Below are 15,726 nucleotides of genomic sequence, written 5' to 3' on the forward strand. Positions count from 1 at the left end.
CACGTCAGCTTGGACAACAAGAGTGAAACTCTGTCTCAAAAAAAAAAAAAAAAACAAATCAAAACAAAGGTCTCCACCCCCTACCCCCAGGCCACGTGTAGCATGTTTGAGTGCGAGAAGTTGCCAGCACCCTTCGGCCCAAGTTGACCCACAGGGGCCAATGGTTTCCAATGGTTTTTGTGTGGGAAGGCACCACCTGAGGCACAGACCATCACATTCAGGGAGAGGTGTAAGAAAACCCCTTTCCTAGCCCTGAAGCCCCCGGCACTCTGCTCTGAATACCTTTTCCTTCTCACTGAAAAACAAACAGGATGGCCTTCTGAGCTGTTGCATGTCTGTGAGTCACTTGAGTATCTGCATGCACCTCTCCCAAAAATGCAGCGAGCAGAACATGTAATGCTACATCAACTCCTGTGAGACATGTGTCCAAAGATGCTGTCAGTTTGTTGTTGGACGTTGCCATAGGGAACAGAGATCTGCCTTTGAAGTACAGCAAGAAGAGAGCTCTCCTTCCTGCCCACCACTGCTGCCCAGTGGCTCTAATTGCAGGGGCGAGAACACCGGCCCCAAACCCCCAAAGCAGTTGTCCTGCTTGGGGCAAACTTCTTTGTCCTGTGCCCCTTCAATTCCCCACAGCAGAGGATCTTCAGAACTGCTCAATTGGAGAAGAAAAAGGAGGAGGAGGGGAGGGAGAGAAAGGGAGGGAATCGGTCTCACCAGCAGAGGGCTCAGCCTGGTTGTGCCTGACTTCATTCTGAATGTTGCTTTCTAATGCTAGGCTGGAGCATGAAAGGAGCTGCAGAAAACCCTCTCATGGGTCTTTGGACCTTCTGCCTTGCTGCTTCTTTTTAAATTATTTGTTTATTTATTTATTTTTCCTTTTTTGAGACAGGGTCTCACTCCATTGCCCAGACTGGAGTCCAGTGGTGCCATCATGGCTCACTGCAGCTTCAACCTCATGGGCTCAAGCAATCCTCCCACTTCAGCCTCCCAAAGTTCTGGGACCACAGGCATGAGCCACTATCCTTTTTTTTTTTTTTTTTTCCCCCCAGACAGAGTCTCGCTCTGTCGCCCAGGCTGGAGTGCAATGGCACATTCTTGGCTCACTGCAAACTCTGCCTTCTGGGTTCAAGTGATTCTCTTGCCTCAGCCTCCTGGGTAGCTGGGATTACAGGCGACCTCCACCACACCCGGCTGATTTTTATATTTTTAGTAGGGACATGGTTTCACCACGTTGGCCAGGCTGGTCTCGAACTCCTGACCTCAGGTGACTTGCCTACCCGCGGCCTCCCAAAGTGCTGCGATTATGGCCGTAAGCCACGGTGCCTGGTCCATGTTCTGCTTCTTTTAAAACAACCAAAAATAGTCCAGCCTAGGGAACGGAGTCTGTCCTGATTTTGGCAAAGTTAAACCAGATCCTAGGTAACACACAGCATAAGGCAGGTGTTGGGAGTGGGCCCCAGCCGACAGGGTGCCAGGACTGTGGGCTGAGCAGGGCTGGGGACATGGGAGGCCTCGGTGCCTGGGCTATGGGAAGTGGTTGGGACCCTGAGCCTGAGGTCAGTAACATCCCAACTCCTCACAGGCAAGAAAGGGCACCTGAGGCTTCCAAGGGCAGTCCACCATGGGGGCGGGGGAGATCGCTGGACTCCAGCAGTCCCCGTAAGGGACGGCCAAGGCTGGCCTGTCACCTCTAAAAGAGCTGTGCCTGTGGTGCAGACAGAGGTACCACTGTGGCCTGGTGAGTGTGACTGTAGAACAAGCACCTGTTGGGCTAATGGAGCCAGAGACATGGCTCCAGCAGCCAGGTCGGACTATCTGAGGTTCTGGAACATTCCATGGGTGAAGCTTCAGGGGGAGATGCTGGACTTCCTGCCTCCACTCACATGAGTCACTGGAGCAGTACAAGAGGGCAGACTGGCCTTGGCTACTCACACTGGTCTCAGCTCTGGGGTAGGGCTCTTTATAAGCCTTCTTCAGAAGTGAAAAATGCAAAGTCCTCTGTCTCCTCACCACTGACTTGCAAACTCCAGCGAAAGCCTCACCCCTCAGTTGGCCCATAGTCGCCCAGAAGCCCTCCTTTCGCTCCCCATCTCGCCAGGCCCAGCCAGGCTGGCTGCTGTCTTGGTGGGCCTAGGTGAATCACTGATGTCATCACTGATGCCTTTGGGGCAGAAGGCCGAGCCCTCGGGAGCAACGCGCAGGCCCCAGCGGCCTGGTGTGCAAGGGCAGCCAGGACCGCCGAGGACGCTGGGGGCACGTGGCAAACTGGCCACCCGTCCACCCGTGAGCAAGACACCACTCGGGGGTGTGGGAAGGTCCCCGGGAGGGAGAAAGGAAAGTGCCACCAAACTAATGTGGAGCCCTGCCCTCTGCACGCGAAAGGGGCCCCACGGCCTGAGTCACCCTCAGCCCCACCTGCGTGTGCGCGAGGGTGCGTGGTCTGGTATGAGTGCCAACGGTGTTACTGAGCGTGTGTGCGCGTGTCCGCGTGAGGGGAGTGTAAGCGTCGTGTATGCGTCCGCTAGAGTGCGGGGGGCCGCATGTCGGACCCGTACGTGTACGTAGGGGTCGCGTGTGGCCATGGGCACACGGGCGTGCACGCGCGGGGGCTGCGTATGCCGGCGTGGGGGGCGCGGGCCAGGTGGCCGCGGGGAGGAGCGGCGCCGGCACCTCTCGGCCCCCACGCGGCCTGCGTGGCTTTTTGACCCGGAAAGGCGGGGACACGGGGACGCGCGGCGGCGGGGGCGCGGCGGGGGCGGCGCAGAGCGTGGAGGCCCGCGGGGCGCGCGGCGGAGACTGGAGGGAGGTGGGGGGCGCCCGGGGCCGTCCCCGCCCCGCGCCGCGGCGCCGCCGTTGCTAAGGCCGGGCGGGCGGGCGGCGGGCGCGAGGGCCCTTAGCAACGGGTCGCGGGCGCGCGCGGGGACCGGCGGGCGCGTGGGGCCGGCGGCGCTCGCGGGCTCCTACCGCTCCCACGCGCGCGGGCGGCGGGGGCGGGGCGGCGGGCGCGCCGGGGATTTCCAGCGCGCGAGAGGAAGTGCCTGCGCGGGACTGCGTGAGGGAGCGAGGGAGCGAGGGAGCGCGGCGCGGCCGCCGCGTGCGCGAGCCGGGGTTGCAGCCCAGCCGGGACTTTCCAGCCGGCGGCAGCCGCGGCGGCCGCCGGCTCTTCCCCGCCCCCCGCCATGGGGCAGCCCGGGGAGCAGGACGCTGCGGACCGCGGCGGAGGACGCGCCCGGCGCCTCTGAGCCGGTCGAACGGCGGCGGACCGCGAGGTAAGGGGCCGCGGCGGGCGGGCGGGCCTCCGGCGCGCGGCCGGGCGCCTCCATCCCAGTCGCCTCCATCCCGCGCCCTCGGCGGCGGGGCCCGGGGGCCTCAGAGCTGCCCGGCGCGGGCCCGGCCCGGCGCAGGCCCGGCCCGTCCCGGCGGCGAGTGCGGGGCGCGGCTTTAGCCTGGCCCCGCGCCCCAGCCCGGCTACCTCCCGCCCCCGGACGCCTCAACTTCGGCAAACTTTGTCCCGGAGGCCGGGCTCGGGGCCCGAGGGGGCCGGGGCGCCCGCAGCTTTTCAGGAAACGGGGCGCGCAGGCCTCGCCACGGCCGTGACCCCCGCGGGCGTTGAGGACCCTGCACCCCGCGGGGCCGTGGGTTTCACGCGGAGGGACGGCGGCTCAGGAGCTGCGTGGCCGAGCGCGCTGCCCGGGCCGGCCGGGGGGGCCCGGGCGTTATTGGAAAGTTGGTCCTGAGTCATGCCGCCGCAGAGGCGCCTCCGACCGCTTGGGGGGCGGCGCGGGGGGTCCGGGTTGGGCTCAGGGCGCGAATTCCCCTCCCGCGGCCGCCGAGGGCCGGCGACTCCCGGGGCACCGGGCGGCCCCGGGCCGCGGGCTCTGCGTCTTCCCCGCGGGCGCCAGGCGGCTCTCGGCGGGCTGGCAGGTTCCACGCCGCCAGCCAGCCCCGTGTGGGGACTTCGGTCTAGTATTTGAACCCGAGGAGAGAATTCTGTGTGGAAAATTCTCTCCCTTCGATTTGAAACAGTAACAAACTGGAAATGGATGAGGTGTTGTGGACGTGCCTGGAAATCCAAGAAGCCTTCAGATTACGAGCCGTTGACAGGACCAGTTGTATTGCACATTTTTCGAATTAAGCTCAGAATCAGTTTTCAGAATGAGATGTGATGCGTGATGCGTGGTGTGTGTGTGCCTGTGTGTGTATGGATATAATTCATTCATTTTTGTGGCGTCAGAAAGGTTATGTCGAGCGTTGTAGCGGCTTCTTAATTTACATTCACAGCATACAACTGAAGAGGAGCCATTATTTATTTTTTTTCCTAGCATTTGCTGCGACTACACACTGCCGGAGCGTTTGGAAATGTTGTTTGCTGTTACCCTGTATGTGTCTATAAAATTCTTACTGTAGGGAATGGCCAAGTGGACCATCAGTTCGTCCTGAGATCTTCTCATGTCTCTCACGTCTTTGAAAATGGCCTGTGAAAAGACTGCATCATATATAGGATGTCTGGCAAAATAGTGTACAGCGTTCTTTTCTCAAATGAGAGGAAATGTGTACCTTTTCACCGTGTTGTGACAATGTAAATGTTAAGAATTAGTCTAAAGATGAAAATTCTTTGGCCAAAGCAAGATAAGCCTTATCGGTGTGAAAACTGGAAAATATCACATGGGACTGGAAATCCTGTGAGTGGGTGCTCATGACGGAAACCCTGACAGACCTTGGATTCCAGCATCGCTAGTGAAAATCAGACCTTATCATGGATAAGGGTTAAGATGTAAGGTGTCTCACCCAGACGCCATCTGTTCCAGCTGTCAATGCAGAAGCCAGGAAAGGAGAGAGAGATGGCCAGGGAGAATTCCAGCTTTTTTTTTTTTTTTTTTTTTTTGAGACATTCATGTGAATTTCTCTGCGAGGGGAAAGAAGACCAATTATTTTCCTTGGATGCTATCCCTTCTTTTGGAATTAATAAGATGGCTTCACTCAGTGAGAGGCTGTAAAGAGATTTCACTGGAAACAGGCAGTAACAGTCTCCACTTGTTTCTGTTAATACCATCAAAATATCCCTACTGTTGTTTGTGCCTTGAAGAAAGTCCTTCATTAACTGAGACGTCTGAGCCTGCGTTGCGGATTCTGATTCTCTAAATACTCCTGCAAGAATCCCTTTAATTTTTGACTGTGCAACTCAAGAAGGACCTTTCTAGGGTATTATCAGGATATGCATGCTAATGATACTGTCAGGTTAGATGAGAATGATTGATCACTCCCTTAAAATCCTTTTTTATGATGTTAAAGCTGTACTTTAAGAAAGATAAAACTGCTACTGTGGCGTTGCAAGTCTGAGCTAGCTCAGGCAAACAAAGGAAATTGCGTTAAATTTGCCCAACTCTATTTTGTCTCCATATAGCAAGACTCTCCAAACAGCAAGTGATCTAACCTATCAAGTATTATGCAATAGTTGAATTTTCTTGCAGTGGTCAGTTTAAAGAACTGTTAACTTAGCAGAGGCGACGTTTTGTGGCCAAGGCCCTCAGGGTCCATTCCATGGGATCAGGGACTCCTTGCTGCTGCTTTGCGAGTGTTTGTGGAGGAAGAAAAATTACTTGGTATTATTTTTTGTGTGGAGGAGTCGTAATAACTGACCTCAGATACAGAGAAAGTGGGAAGAGTGAGAAAGAGGGAGGTGAGGCCAGAGGATTTGGAAGGCTACCAGAGAGAGTCAGCCGAGACCTGAGTGTGGAGATGATGCTTAGACTTGCTTTGAGCAGTAGGGATGAAGCCAGAATGAGGGAGGCCTAGACGCCCGAGAGAGGTACACGGGATAGGTGCCATGCGGTCTGCACCAGTGCAGCAGGCTTTGGGTCCCAAAGATGCGAATGGAAATAGAAGAAAATGCAGTTTTAAACAGAACAGAAAAAAAAAAAAACTGAGAAAATGTTATGTGTGCTTGTGTAAAATTTATTATTCATAATTAAAATACAAAATGCCTTTCTCATTTGAGAAAGCCTTTATTGACTAAGTTCTGCACAACAGTATTCTAGGAAAGGGGATGGGAGACGGACCACCCTAGGGAGAAGGCGGCGGAGTTTTTTACTATTAAGCGTAATACCTTTCTTGTTTGTTTGTTTTGGTGAAGCTTATTGTCGGCCTGTGCAGATGACTTGGAGTAGGCTGGCAGGTAGTGGGATGTCATAAATGCTGTTGCCTGTTGGTTTCTATCAACTTTAGGAATCAGGTGGGAATTGATGCTGCATTCTGTATTCCTCGAGATAAGTGGATCATTAATTGGGACTTGGGAGTCTTTTTCTCATTGAATTAATGTTCAGTTAATGTGCCCTGAGTTCTCATAATGTTCTGGTTACCGTGCTGGGAAGAGTGAGACACAGCACCCGTCTGCTGGGGTGTGATCTGCAGGGATATAGGCCATCTTGGCCCCTGTGCACGGTGAGGGGACGTGCCAGAAACCAACAGATACTTGACTGAGACAGACCAGGACAGAGCTTATGGCAGGAAGCATAAGGAAAAAGCCAGCATCCTGCCCTCAGGTGCTAACCATTTGGCAGAGACTACTTTCTCCCACCAGGAAGAAACCAGCAAGTCAAAATGTAGGATGAGATGAATTAGTGGATTGTGTAGAATTCTAGAAGTGTGGTGGGAATCCACCATAAGGGAAAGAGAAAGCTCTTGGTTGGCTGAGGTAGTTGGGTAAGTCTTCTGGGAAGCGGCGTTGAGTTGAGGTCCAGTGTCAGGAAAGCTCTGGTATAGTGGGGCCATCTGGGCCCCCTTACAGGGCCCCCTCCCACTTTGTTTTGGTAAGATGGGATCTGACAGCTTGCCATCCTGTCACTCCTTGCCAGTAGATGCGGGGCTGGCCATGCTGCTGCTCATTGGGTTTCTAGTTGGGAAGTTGCATGTGCTGGCCTTTGGCTCTTGTGACTGGGAGCTCATGTGGGTCAGGCATACTGTACTGTGAAGGGCATGGTCTGTGGAGGGGAACAGAGCAGCGGGCCTTAACCTGGGTGACACCACTTGGCTGTCCCTACCATTTTTCATTGCATGTAGAAAGTCTCAAAAGTGGCAGGGGAGAGGGGTGTAAATGTTAAAAAGCCCCTTCCTAGCCTGACATGCTCACCTGTGGTCCCAGCTACCCCAGAGAATGAAGTGGGAGGATCACTCTAGTCTGGGTAACACAGTGAGACTCCTGGCTCTAAAATAAATTTATTTATTTATTTATTTATTTATTTATTTTATTTGAAATGGTCTCGCTCTGTTGCCCAGGCTGGAGTACAGTGGCCCGATCTTGGCTCACTGCAACCTCCACCTCCTGGGTTCAAATGAGTCTCCTACCTCAGCCTCCCTAGTAGCTGGGATTACAGGCGTCCACCACCACGCCTGGCAATTGTTTTTTTTTTTTTTTTTTGAGGCAGAGTCTCACTCTGTCACCCAGACTGAAGTGCAGTGGCGTGATCTCAGCTCACTGCAACCTCCACCTCCGGGATTCAGGCGATTCTCCTGCCTCAGCCTCCTGAGTAGCTGGGGACTACAGGTGCGTGCCACCATAACTAGCTAAATTTTGTATTTTTAGTAGAGGTGGGGTTTCACCATCTTGGCCAGGCTGGTCTCAAACTCCAGACGTCAAGTGATCCACCTGCCTTGGCCTCCCAAAGTGCTGGGATTACAGGCGTGAGCCACTGTGCCCAGCCTTCCCAGCTAATTTTTGTATTTTTTAGTAGAGACAGGGTTTTGCCATATTCGCCAGACTAGTCTTGAACTCCTGACCTCAGGTGATCCACCCACCTCAGCCTCCCAAAGTGCTGGGACTACAGGCGTGGGCCACCACACTCAGCCTATTTATTTTTTTGAGATGGAGTCTTCTTCTGTTGCCCAGGCTGGAGTGCAGTGGTGCAGTCTTGGCTCACTGCAGCCTCTCCCTCCTGGGCTCAAGTGATTTTCCTGCCTTAACCTCCTGAGTAGCTGGGACTACAGGTGCCTGCCCCCATACCCCATAAAATACAAAATACAAAATACAAAATATATTTTGTATTTTATACAAAAACATAAAAATTTTGTATTTTTAGTAGAGAATGGGTTTCACCATGTTGGCCAGCCTGGTCTCGAACTCCTGACCTCAAGTGATCCACCCATCTCAGCCTTGCAAAGTGCTGGGATTACAGGCGTGAGCCACCACACCCTGCCCTGGCTCTAATATTTAAAAAAAGTCCTTCCCCCAACCTACTCCTGTGTCATCCATGCTTAAATCACCTCAGTCTCCTTAATTCTCAAGAACTGAAAAATTGGGGCCCTACATTTCATTTCACAATTTACTTTTTTTCTAGGATTGTTCCATGCTGATTTCGAGAATTAAAAAAAAAAATTAAATGGAGGCTATTTGGTGGTAACTTCTCATGGGGCAGTTCTATCAAGAAAGATATGAAGATCTGCTTCTTTGACATTCTGATTTCCTTTCCAGTTGAAACACTTATTCTGTGGTAGAACCCAAAAGCGTATTTATTGGAAACTTGATTTCTTTAAGTGGAGAGAAAAGCTAAATTGATTAACCAAGTAGGGTAATACAAATCTGTAAGGCAACAGTAGCGTCAAAGTGGTGAAATGTGAATCTCCAGGAGTCATGAAAATTGTAATGAAGGTTTTCCGAGATTAATTTTGTGTCCTGGAAGGTTACTGCCAATTAGGAGGCCTATGTCCACAAGGTAATGAGGTGCTTGTTAGGCCTTCCCTCCTTTCCCCAAGGGCCAGGCAAATGGTAAGCTCTTGGTCAGTGTTTGTGGCCAGATTCTGCAAGCCGGGAAGACAGGAGGGATGTGACAGATTCCCGCAGTGGTTCCGTGTGTTTGGAATGTGTGTCGGCAGTTGGGTGTGCCTTGTAGCGGCCTCCCTTAGCTGCGTGTTCCTGGAGGTCAGGCTTCCATCCTCCTGTTCTGATAATACTTAGCTCCAGGATTAGTTGCATTGGGGGTTTGTTTGGTGGAAAGTTTCATTTCACCATGTAATTTTCTTGGATGCTTTTAATGCCTTAAAAGCTGGAAGAACAGGAAAACTAGTTCTCTTGAGCTCTTTCATGTCCAGTAATACTCAGAAATTATAACTTTATGCTGCAAATTAAACCTGCTGCTTGAAACATTATTATAGGGTAAATTAACAGTTCAGGTTTCAGAGGCTTTTCTGTGTGACTTTCCCCTTAGTGGGAGGGGGTTTGGTAAGCCCATTAAGTTTTATCTTAAAATTTAATGTGAATTGTACATTGTCCTCCGTAATATGGTTGATTGTTTTAATATAAACTTACCTTGTTCCCTAAATCTTTTAAAACTCTTGGTTCTCCAAAAGATGTATTGTGTTTCTGGAATCCCACTGTGGATTCCTGGAGCTGTCCACCTCACAGCTGGAGAAGTGTGGCACAGTGGAGGGTACCAACTTTGAGGATCTGAGTTCCAGTCTGCCGTCTGTATTTAGTGGTAGAATGACCTTGGGCAGGCTGCTTGGCCCCGCTGAATTGATTTCCCTATCTGTACAATGGAGCTACTAGCACCAGGGACATCACTTGCTTTTTATGAGTTAGATGGATGGGAAAGCATTGTGGAGATGTTAATTTTCATAGTATTAGAGGATTGAGGTGTAATAGAGTAAGAATGTTAAGATCTTAGAATGTAAATATCAGATCTTGTTAGTTAGGGACCACAGAAGTTTTCTAGTTGAGGTATCTTATTTTATGTGGGAGGCAGCTGAGGCTCTGAGTGTTTGGGTCAGCAACTCTCACAAGGCAAATAATGACAAAGCAAGGGCTATTCACCCAGGGTAGGTTTTTCCCTACCTAATTCCAACGAGGGTTAATTGAGAATTATTGAAACATCCACACTTTTTTTGAGAACTTTCTAAGTGCTAGGGGCTATGCTCGTTGCTAAAGCTAAAGTCAGATAGGATGCCGTCTGGTCATGTGGTAGGTGCCACGACAGTGGAACAGAGGCTCTGGTGCATTGTGGAGGCGCTGTGCAGTTTCGACCTGGGTTAGGAGGAGGCATTTCCCAAGGAGGTAACTCTTAGGGAAGCTAGCAGCAGGAGTGGGGAATCCTGGGCTAGCAGGGAGTCACCTGGCAGAGGGCCCATGAGTCGGAAGGGGTTCTGCTGTGGCTGTCCTTCAGGGGAGCGGGTACAGGAAAAGGAACCCGGCCACTTCTGGGTGCTGCCTTTGTGACAGCCTAACTTCTGAGGTAGGAATTCTCCCCATTTTACAGATGAGGAAAAGGAAGAGCAACAGGCCTGCTGGACCCCAGAGTTCATGGTTTCACCACAGCTGAACTACAGTGCAGTTTTAGATTTTCTTCAGGTTCTAAACTTCTTAGTTTTGCTTTCAGAGTAGACTTTAGTTTTGCTGCTAGAGAGTGCTTTTTTTTTAAATGGTGTATTTTTCGTACAGCCTTTCCCTTTCATCCAACATCTGTTTTGCCTATATGGCTGATTATTCTAGGCTGCACTCCATTCCATCTCTGCCATGAGTTCCTTTCTTACAGCAGCCCCCTCGTATTTACTGTCCTTTGACACATTTGGTTGGGAGGTTCTTTTCGCAGTGGCTCAGATGCTTCTTACAGCTTGCTGAGTAGCAGTCCCTAACCTGATTTGCTAATGTGTTTTCTTTCCCCTTTCTCTCTTAATTTACATTTAAACTGGTAGTCTAGTAATAATGATAGCATTTAGTCATTATGTCTTTACAGGGTTTTACAAACATTAGCTTGTTAGTGATGAACAAGTCCCCAAGGCCTGGTCACTCTGTAGAGAGCATGATGGTTACAGCCTAGCACCTATTCATCTTGAATTTAATTGTAACTACAGATTGCCTGTGGAAATATGAATTAAAGGCATGGAAGCCATCACCACTGTTAGCAGGGAAATGATGTTTGGCTATTTTGGAGAATACTTAAGGTGGCTCTTCTGCGAGAACCACTGTCAAGGTTTTGAACTTGCAACCAGGAGGGGTCAGTGGTGGCTGAGCAGAGATGTAGGGGCTCGTTTCATGGCCATCTGTACCTGCTCCAGGAAGGACTGTGAATAAGAGAATGCGACCGGACACTGAGGCCACGAGGTCAGGCCCTTGGGATGACAGAGGGTAGATTTCTTCGTTCTTAGACCTAAGTGGGCCCTTGTAGGGTGGAGGCAGTGGCATGAGCGCCTTCCCTGCCTTCTCCAGATTGAGGGGTGCTTCTGTGCATCTGGGATGGGTCTCTAGGGTTGAGACGACAAGCTTCTCAAGGGTTGGGTCACTTCGTTCTTTGTATTGCTACAGTCTGGCCTAAGATGGACCCAGTAAAAGTGAGACCAGTTTATGTATGGAAGGAATCAGCCCTGCTTTGAATTCTGGTCTGTCCTTCCGCTAACTGTGCTGTTAAATTCCTCTTCCTTTCTAAGCCTCAGTTTTCTCATCTGTGCAAAGGTCACTGTGGAGTTCACAGTCACACAGAAAAGCCTCTGAAACCTAAACTCTCCATCTGGAGATGGATGGTGGTGATGGTCACGCAACATTATGAATGTGTTTAATACCACTGGACTATACACTTGAAATGATTACAATGGTAAATTTTGTTATGTGTATTTTACCATAATAAAAAAAGTAATTGAGACCTAAAAGTGAGCCTGGGCTTGGCGCAGAGGTTCGTGCCTGTAATCCCAGCACATTCGGAGGCCGAGGTAGGTGGATCGCCTGAGGTCATCAGTTCGAGACCAGCTTGACCAACATAGTGAAACCCCATCTCACCTAAAAATACAAAATTAGCCGGACGTGGTGGCGCATGCCCGTAATTCCAGCTACTTGGGATGCTGAGGCAGGAGAATTGCTTAAACCCGGGAGGCAGAGGTTGCAGTGAGCCCAAGATTGTGCCATTGCACTCCAGCCTGGGCAACAAGAGTAAAGCTGCGTCTAAAAAAAAAAGCCTGTGCCAGGTGCAGTGGCTCATACCTGCAGTCCCAGCACTTTGAGAGGATGAGGCAGGGGGATCGCTTGAATCCAGGAGTTCTAAACCAACTTGGGCAACATAAGACCTTGTCTCTACAAAAAATTTAAAAAGTAGCTAGTCATGGTGGTGTGCTCCTGTAGTCCCATCTAACTACTCAGGAGGCTGGTGCGGGAGGATTGCTTGAGCCCATGAAGTCAAGGCTGCAGTGAGGTGTTACTGTGTCACCGTACTTTAGCCTGGGTGACTCAGTGAGATCCTGTCTCAAAACAAGAACAAGAAAAATGGGAGCATGTGAGAGAATATAAGAACCTAGTATTTCAGAAGTGATCATTTCTCTTCCCCTTTCCTCTCCTGAGTGATTCCATAAAGGGAATGACTTACTAGCAAGGTGGATGGCAGCCTGTCTTGGAAGTATGGCCTGTCCCTGGAAGAAGTACCAGTGGGAGTAGAAGGACATTATTGGACTGCAAATAAATTATTTATAAAAAGGGTAAAATGTCTAGAAAGTGAAATCACAGTATATTTGCACAAAAGGAACATCTATTGATATCTCCCTTTTTTAAAAGCAGTTTTAGCATATGAATTTTTGTGTATTTAAATTCATATTTTAGCACTTTATTTTTTTCTGTTATTTAGCAATAATAGTATTCTTCAATTTGAGCGGGGTGTGGTGGCTCATGCCTGTAATCCCAACACGTTGGGTGGCTGAGGGCGGCAAATCACTTGAGGTCAGGAGTTCGAGACCAGCCTGGCCAACATGGTAAAACCCCTTCTCTACTAAACCAAAAAAAAGAAATTAGCTGGGTGTGGTGGCACGTACCTGTAGTCCCAGCAACTGAGGCAGGAGAATCGCTTGGATTCGGGAGGTGGAGGTTGCAGTGAGCCGAGATGGTACTACTGCACTCCAGCCTGGGTGACAGTGAGACTGTCTCAAACAACACCACCACTTCGATTTAATCGGGTCTCTGTTCACATTTCACCTCTTCAAAGGGGTCTTCCCTGAACACCCTAATTAAACAGCCCTTGCTGTTGCTCTGGTCACTTGCCTTGCTTTTTTTTTTTTTTTTCTCCATAGCAGAAAATGTTTTTCCTTCCCTTTTTCTTTTTGAGATGGAGTCTCGTTCTGTCACCCAGGCTGGAGTGCAATGGTGTGATCTTGGCTCACTGCAACCTCTGCATCCCAGGTTCAAGCAATTCTCCTGCTTCATCCTCTCGAGTAGCTGGGGTTACAGGTACGTGCCACCACACCTGGCTAATTTTTGTATTTTTTTAGTAGTGGCTGGGGCTGGGCGGGGTGCCTCATGCCTGTAATCCCAGCACTTTGGGAGGCTGAGGTAGGTGGATCATGAGCTCAAGAGATCGAGACCATCCTGGCCAACATGGTGAAACCCCGTCTCTACTAAAAATACAAAAATTAGCTGGGCATGGTGGCACATGCCTGTAGTCCCAGTTACTCGGGAGGCTGAGGCAGGAGAATCACTTGAACCCCGGAGGCAAAAGTTGCAGTGAGCTGAGATCATGTCGCTGCACTCCAGCCTGGGCAACAGAGCAGGACTCCGTGTCAAAAAAAAAAAAAAAAAAAAGGTTGGGCACGGTGACCTGAGCCTGTATGTAGTCTCACCTACTCCAGAGGCTGAGGCAGGAGGATCGCTTGAGCCCAGGAATTCAAGGCTGCAGTGAACTGTGATCACACCACTGCACTCCAGCCTGGAGGACAGATGGAGAACCTGTCTCTTAAAGAAGAAAAAACAACTTTTCATCCCCCTTTACCCTTTAAGTAATCACTCCCATTCCCCAATCTTCCCGTCCCTTGATAATCTCTAATCTGCTTTTGGTTTCTGTGGATTTGCCTATTCCAGATATAGCATCTAGGAATCATATAACTTGTTTTTTGGGTCTGGCTGCTTTCACTTAGCATGATGTTTTTGAGGTACATCCAAGTTGTAGCATGTGTCAGTATTTTGTTCCTTTTTATTGCTGAATCATAACCCATTGTATGTACATATATGCCACAATCTGTCTATTCATTTGTTCCTGGGCATTTGGATTATTTTCATTGACTATTAAGAGTAATGCTGCTGTAAACGTTTGTGCACAAGTTTCTGTGTAGGTATGTTTTTATTTCACTTGGGTATATACCTAGGAGTGGAATTGCTGGTCATATGGTAATACTGTGTTTAACTTATTCCCACTAGCAGTGTTCCAATTTCAGGACATCTTTGCTAAATTTATTTTGTTTTCTTTTTTATGTCACATGGATAATGTGCCAACATCATAACAAGGTTTAAGAGTGGCACCTCTCACACCTGCATTTGAATACCCAATCACACTTACGAACTACAAAAGGATGTACGTGTGTGTGTATGTGTGTGTGTTGTATATGTATATATTTTTGATTAAAGCTATTCTAGTTAGTGTAAAGTGGTATCTCATTGTGGTTTGGGTTTGTATTTTCTTGATGGGCAAACATATTGAATGTCTTTTCATGTGACTCTTGGCCATTTGTACATTTTTTGGGGGGACAATGTCTGTTGAGTTCTTTATATATTCTGAATGTTAAACTTTTTTTTTTTTTTTTTGAGGCCGAGTCTCCTTCTGTTGCCCAGGCTGGAGTGCAGTGGCATGATCTTGGCTCACTGCAACCTCCGCCTCCTGGGTTCCAGCAATTCTCATGCCTCAGTCTCCTAAGTAACTAGGACTACAGGCACACACCACTAATTAGCCTGCCTAATTTTTGTATTTTTAGTAGAAGTGGGGTTTTGCCATGTTGTCCAGGCTGGTCTAGAACTCCTGGCCTCAAGTGATCCACTCACCTCAGCCTCCCAAAGTGTTGGGATTATAGGTGTGAGCCTCTGCACTCAGCCTGTTCTGAGTTTTATTGTTTTAGTTCTTACCTTTAGGTCTTTGATCCATTTCAGTTAATTTTTGTATATGGAATGAGATAGGAGTCCCAATTCATTCTTTTGTATGTTCTTACTTAGTTTTCTCAGCACCATTTATTGAAAACACTTCTTTCCCTATTGAATGGTCTTGGCACCCTTATTAAAAATAAATTGGCCATAGATGTTTGCATTTATTTCTGGACGCTCAGTTCTATTCTGTTGCTCTGTAAGTCTGTTACATCAGTACCACACTTTATTAGTCTGTTCTCATGCTGCTAATAAAGACATACCCGAGACAGGATAATTTATAAAGAAAAAGAGGTTTAATGAACTCATTGTTTCACATGGCTGGGGAGGCCTCACAATCATGGTGGAAGGCAAAGGAGGAGCAAAGGTATGTATTACATGGCATCAGGCAAGAGAGTCTGTGCAGGGGAACTGTGCTTTATAAAACCATCATATCTTGTGAGACTTAGTATCACGAGAACATCGCGGGAAAAACCTGCCCCCATACTTCAATTACCTCCCCCTGTGTCTCTTCCCATAACACATGGGGATTGTATGAGCTACAATTCAATATGAGAATTGGGTGGAGACACAGCCAAACCATATCACACACTGTTTTGATTCCTGAAGCTTTGTAATAAGTTTTGAAGTAGTAAGTTTAGGAAGTATGAGTCTTCCAACTTTTTCATTTTCTATATTGTTTTGACTATTTGGGGCCAGTTGCAATTTTATATGAATTTGAATGTCACCTTTTCCATTTCTGCATAAAAGGTCTTTGGAATTTTAATAGGGAGGGGATTGATTCTGTAGATTGCTTTGGGGGTTGCAATCTTAACAGTATTGTCTTCCAATCCATGAACGTGGGATGTCTTTTC

At 49.2% G+C, this 15,726-nt stretch overlaps 1 protein-coding gene and 1 non-coding gene across 7 annotated transcripts in view; one reads left to right on the forward strand and one right to left on the reverse strand.

Moving 5' to 3' along the window:
- Positions 1-3,001: 3,001 nt before the first annotated feature.
- The window catches only part of TRAF3 (TNF receptor associated factor 3), a 137,045-nt gene continuing 124,320 nt past the window's right edge, over positions 3,002-15,726 (forward strand). For 3 of the 6 annotated variants that reach the window (XM_007987922.3, XM_037984568.2, XM_007987919.3), the window contains exon 1: positions 3,002-3,272. The gene's annotated coding sequence lies outside the window, so the exon portion shown is untranslated. The remainder of the gene's footprint in view (positions 3,273-15,726) is intronic. The other 3 variants (XM_007987917.3, XM_037984566.2, XM_007987916.3) reach the window with 1 other exon arrangement.
- LOC119619193 (small nucleolar RNA U13) lies at positions 14,212-14,312 on the reverse strand. The gene has a single exon (XR_005235622.1). It is a non-coding gene; the product is annotated as a small nucleolar RNA U13 (small nucleolar RNA).

The sequence above is a fragment of the Chlorocebus sabaeus genome, chromosome 24 (assembly GCF_047675955.1).
Source record: "Chlorocebus sabaeus isolate Y175 chromosome 24, mChlSab1.0.hap1, whole genome shotgun sequence".
In the NCBI taxonomy this organism is placed as follows: Eukaryota; Metazoa; Chordata; class Mammalia; order Primates; family Cercopithecidae; genus Chlorocebus; species Chlorocebus sabaeus.